This window comes from Lactuca sativa, chromosome 2 (genome assembly GCF_002870075.4).
Source record: "Lactuca sativa cultivar Salinas chromosome 2, Lsat_Salinas_v11, whole genome shotgun sequence".
In the NCBI taxonomy this organism is placed as follows: Eukaryota; Viridiplantae; Streptophyta; class Magnoliopsida; order Asterales; family Asteraceae; genus Lactuca; species Lactuca sativa.
In genome coordinates this window covers 948,604-954,603 of record NC_056624.2, presented here as the reverse complement: position 1 = coordinate 954,603, position 6,000 = coordinate 948,604, and positions in this window count along the sequence as shown.

Below are 6,000 nucleotides of genomic sequence, written 5' to 3'. Positions count from 1 at the left end.
GAATAATATAAAGAATAATAATATTGTGATTTGATTAATATAAGTCATAGAATTAATTTGGTGACTTAAAGAGATTAATTAAATAAGAGGGTATAAACTGTCAATTGTTTGATAGTTAAACTTTAGACTGTAAATCCATACTGATAGGGATTGGACGGATTCTAGAAGCTAGGGATAGCTTCAAATCGTCCAAGGCTATCTAAGGAATGGATTTGGATAGCTTTAAGAGAAGATTATCCAATTAGGGTTAAGGTTGTAACCCTTAAGGAGTCTACAAGTATAAATAGACCCTATGGCAAAGGGAAATCGACACTTCATAAAAAAGTATAGAACCCCTGGCCGATTTCCTCCCTTCTCCTCTCTCCCAAATCATCCTCCTTGCTATTTGGTGTTTGTAAGCCATTAGAGGAGTGACAATTGTGACTCTAGAAGCTCCAAGACAACACGATCAAACAAGAGATTCAAAGGTATGATTCTAGATCTGTTTTAACATTGTTCTTATTCCTAATTAGACATTAGAAGTCTTGGATTCAAAGCATGTTTAAGTAGAAAGCCTAATCCAAGCATTAGGGTTTTGCATGCGCACATAGGAAAGTTCTTATGGCTAAAACCCATCAAAGGGGGCATGTGATAGCATATGCATCGAGACAGCTAAAGCCTCATGAGTCGAGGTATCCCACTCATGATCTGGAATTGGGGGCTGTAGTGTTCGCCCTTAAGATCTAGTGTCACTATTTGTATGGGGTTCGGTGTACGATATACACGTACCACAAGAGCTTGAAGTATTTGATGGATCCACCCAACCTGAATATGCGCCAGAGGGGATGGTCGGATGTAGAAGAGGATTATGATTGTGAGATCATGTACCACCCAGGCAAGGCTAATGTTGTAGCCGATGCCCTGAGCTGTAGGGCGGAGGGCGCCCCGATTCGAGATATTTACATGAGATTGACAGTGATCACTCTGGTATGGGACGCCATTCGAGGGGACCAGGCGGAGGCCGTAAGACCAGAGAACCACAAGAGAGAGCGAGTGATCGACAGGTATCGGAGTTTGTTACCGATAATTGAGGACTTATGACCTTCCAGGGTCGGGTTTGGGTGCTGTTTTTAGGCGGAATGTGTACTGTCATGATGGAGGAGGCGCATAGATTGAAGTTCTCAATCCACCCCGGGGCCACTAAGATGTATTTGGACCTGAAAAAGGAGTATTGGTGGCCCTGTATGAAGAGGGATGTTGCATGGTTCGTAGAGAGGTGCTTGACTTGTCGCAAGGTTAAGGCCGAGCACCAGCGTCCGCATGGTAAGTTGTAGCCGTTAGAGATTCCCGAGTAGAAGTGGGAACAGATCACCATGGATTTTATCACCAAATTGCCGAGGACTGCCAGGGGTGTCGATGTGATTTGGGTAATTGTGGACAGGTTGACGAAGAGTGCTCACTTTCTTTCATGTGAGGGAGGTAGTATCGCAACATGGAGTTCCGATCTCGATTGTTTCAGATCGAGATGTGCATTTTACTTCCAGATTTTGGAAGAAGTTTCACGAGGAGTTGGGTACGAGGCTGTATTTCAGTACCGCATACCACCCACAGACAGACGGACAGAGTGAGCGGACGATTCAGACGCTCGAGAACATGCTCTGGGCATGTGTACTGGATTTCGGCGGGAGTTGGGACACGTATTTTCCCTTGGCCGAGTTTTCCTATAACAACAGTCATCACTCGAGCATTGGTATGCCACCTTTTGAGCTGTTGTATGGGAGGAGGTGTCGGACCCCCATTTGCTGGGGTGAGGTAGGGCAACGTGTGATGGGTAGTACGGAGATAATGCTTCGGATGACAGAGTCGATACAGCGGGTTAGACAGAGGTTGTTGACCGCTCAGAGTCGCCAGAAAAGTTATGCAGATAGGCGACGATCTGAGATCGATTTTCAGGTTGGGGATTTTGTACTCCTGAAGGTGTCTCCTTGGAAAGGAGTTATTCAATTAAGGAGGAGGGGCAAGCTGGGGCCCCGGTATATTGAGCCGTTTCAAGTGATTGCGAGGTTAGCAGAGTAGCGTATCGATTGGAGCTACCAGCGGAGTTGAGCCAGATTCATGATACCTTCCACGTGTCTCAGTTGAGGAAGTGTATAGCCGACGAGTCGGCGGTAGTGCCACTGGAGGATATTCAGGTGGATGCGGGCCTGAATTATGCCGAGAGGCGAATTGCAATTCGGGATTGGAAGATAAAGGTTCTGAGGAACAAGGAGGTACCATTGGTGTAGGTTCAGTGGCAACATCGGAAGGGGTCCGAGCTGATGTGTGATTCAGAGTCACAGATGCGGGAGCAGCATCCGCAGTTGTTCTCGGTATAAGACTTCGAGGGTGAAGTCTGGTTCTAGTGGGGGAGAATTGTAACATCCCGGAATTCAGGTTCGACCATTTAACCCTTCTTCTTTTCCAAGTTGTCATGTTAAGTCCCTTGAGAGAATGTAGAGTACGCTGCGCGTACTCACGCACTTAATTTGTACGCGGGTTCATCCGGGTACGCTGGGCGTACCCAAGGTTACGCCGGGCGTAACCGACCCAGATGGAAAACCCTAATTTCTGGCTTTTGCACTATAAAAGGAACATGTAGTCCTTTGCACTTCCCACCATATCCCCTTGAGTGAGTCCTTAGAGAGCTGAGACCCGTGCTTTAGCTTGTGTGTGTGTGTGTTTTGAGCTTGAAGTTATCTTTTCAATGTGAAGGAGGAGAAGAAGGAGCCATTGTTGGAGCTAGAGGTTGAGGAACAAGTGTAGATCCGAGTTCTATAGTAGTTGGAGATCCCTTCTAAGGTAAAAAGCTCAAAGCTTTCCTTGTTCTTCATAAGTTTTGCTTTTTGGAGCATTTCTAGGGTTTTTGGTTCAAAGTTGGAGACTTTGTGTGCAAGGAGTCTCCATGAGCTTAGATCTGACCTTTTCTAGTGTATATTGTGTTGAGGATTCATAAAAATCTAGTCTTGGACGTGGATCTTGTGTCATGCATGAGTTATAGTCTCATTATGGAAAGAGGAAAGGTGTTTTGAGCACAAAGTGACCTTTACAGCCATGCAAAAGCTTAAAGGTTTCAACTTTATGGATTGAGTCATATTAGAGGAGTCAGATCTGAAGTTTGGATGCAAATCTTAACCGATTAAGACCTGAATGAAATGGATAAGGAAACTGGGCATTACGCTGGGCGTAATCCCAGTAAGCGCCGCGTAGGGGTCTCGTTCCCCGTTTCTGGAGTGCAAGGGTACGCCCTGCATATAGGAGTTGGTACGCCCCGCGTACTGCTTGCTGTTGACTTTTGTTGAATTTTAGGGTTTTAGTCAACATGTGGACCTTTGAGTCAGGGCGGGGTAAAATGGTCTTTTACCCTTCTGTGTAATTGTAGAAAGGAATATAGTATAGCCTTGAGAGCCGTTAATGATTTGGAATAATTACTTGATGTGATTAGGCGAGGCTAGGTCTTTGTTGCGAGATTCAGATATATCGAGCACGTGAGACACTAGACATCATACGAGGTGAGTCTTCTCACTATACTGTACCTGGAAGGGTACCTATGTGTGACCAGAAGGTCCGGTATGCTATAAGATATATGAATTGTATGTTATTAGTTGCCTGTTTTGTATGCGTTACGTATGCTATGCTTGATATGGGCCGGAAGGCATTATGATACGAGCAGGAAGGCATTATGATGTAGACCGGAAGGTCAGGGAGTTATGGACCGGAAGGTCGACACGGGTAGGACCGGAAGGTTTACCGGGTTGGGATGGAAGTCCCCTGAGATACATGGACCGGAAGGTCATGGCCGGGAAGGGCGTATGTGTGTAGGTGGTATATTGGGGAACTCACTAAGCATTTATGCTTACAGTTGTTGTGTTATGTGTTTTAGGTACTAGCGAGGATCGTGGGAAGGCGTCGGCATGACTCGTACACACACCAAGATGCGGATTTGGATATAGTTGGTCTTGGGATTTGACATGTTTTGTATTATGACTACGTTACATTGGATTTTTATGGTTTGTCTTGAATGAAATTATTTTATAAAAAAAATGAAAATTTGTTTTGAAAATTTACGTTGTTACAAATACACTTGAGGGGAGGCACATGCAAGGCTCAACTGATAACTTTATGCATCTAAAGGCCAAAAGGAGTCCAGATCTAAAGTTACAACTTCAGATCTTGGCTTCAACACAAAAGCCCTTTCTTATAATCCATGCACAAGAGGGTTTTGGGTGGAAATGAGCCAAGGAATAGCTTAATACCTTCAGGGAATGCTCCACAGAATTAGATCTTGAATCCCCACGAGTCCTTTGCATCCTCTAGCTTGTTTCCTCAAGTGTTTGCTTCACCAAATCCCTCTTTCAAGCTTAAAATTACCAAGAAACACACTCACACTCGAGATAGGGTTTTTGGGAGGTAAAGAGTTGTAAATGGGAGGCTATTGGAGGCTAATGACCCTTTAAGTAGGGTGCAAGGCCCCGAAATCTACGATTTCATCTGCCAGCATCTCCTCGTCGAGTCCCATATTGAACTCACCGAGTAGGTCATTAAACTTCGCTGACAAACCCGCTACTACTCGACGAGTAGAGAGGCCAACTCGTCGAGTTGGTTCTTAAAAATTCCAAACCAAAATATCATTATTAATACCTGAGGATCAGGGTGTTACAGCCCTCCCTCACTTGAATTAGGCTTCGTCCTCAAAGCCTGTTGGTCCAAACAACTCCGGATAGAAATCTTGCATTTCATCTTCTGATTCCTAGGTCCATTCGGAACCCTTTCGGTGCTGCCATTGCACCTTTACCAACTTCACTTCTTTATTACGGAGCTTCTTCATCTTCCTGTCTAGGATCGCAACTAGTCTCTCGACATAATTCAGGCTCCCATCCAACTGAATGTCGTCCAAGGATATGACTGAAGACTCGTCGGCAACACACTTCTAGAGCGGAGACACATGGAAGGTGTTGTGAATCCGACTAAGCTCCTTCGGGAGCTCTAAACGATATGCCACCTTGCCCAACAAGTTTAGGACCTTTTCTTTCTTCTCTTTGTAGTTCCTTAGCTTCAACATTCTCCTTGTAAAAAATTGGTGGTTTCAAAGACTTGGTTAACTTTTTCTTCTTCATCACTTAACACCAAAATTTCTTCACTCTCCTCACTAACTAAAGAAATTGGAGTTTTGTAAGCAAAGACTTCAAAAAAACATTGGAATCGATGCTCTAGGCTTTGTAATCTTGACTTCTTTAATTGCTTGAATTTCTTTTTCAATTAAATTCTCCAACTCTTCAAGCTCTTTTTCTTCATCTGTATTGAATACTTCATTTTGAGTACAATCATTCTTGAATATGTCTTCAACTCCAAAAGTCATTTCTTCATCTCCTACTTGTTGTAATGCCCTGACTCTCAGGTATTAATTTTACAGCATTATTTTTTTCATATTGAAAGTTCTACTCGACGAGTTGGGTGCCCCAACTCGCCGAGCAGGAACGTTTGGGGCCACATGTTTAAATGATTAACTCGCCGAGTCAGAGTCATGACTTGACGAGTTGGAGCTGGAGGATTAAACCCTAATTTTCAGGGTTTTGCACCCTATTTAAAGGGTCATTAGCCTCCCTCACAGCCCCTTGTGAGTCTAGAAACCCTAAATCGCCGTTTTTCTCTCTTTTTATATGATATTAAGCCTTGTAGTGGGTTGTGGAAGGAAGATCTTGAAGTACTCAAGCTTGGAACAAAAGGAAGGTTGTGGTTTCGAGTTCTAATTCATCTTAGCATTGTTTGGAGGTAACACGTTGTTACCTTGACCACTTTCTATCTAGATCTATGCATGTATGAGATTAGGGCCATTTTAGCAATGTTGATATTTTATTTTGGGTATTAGGTGCGATCTGAAGTTGCAACTTCAGATCTAGGCTTATCTTGGTCTGTAAGATCATAAAGTTTCAGCATTTAGTGAGTTAATACCTTCTTCATCCCATAGAACCTTTCTTTAGCTTG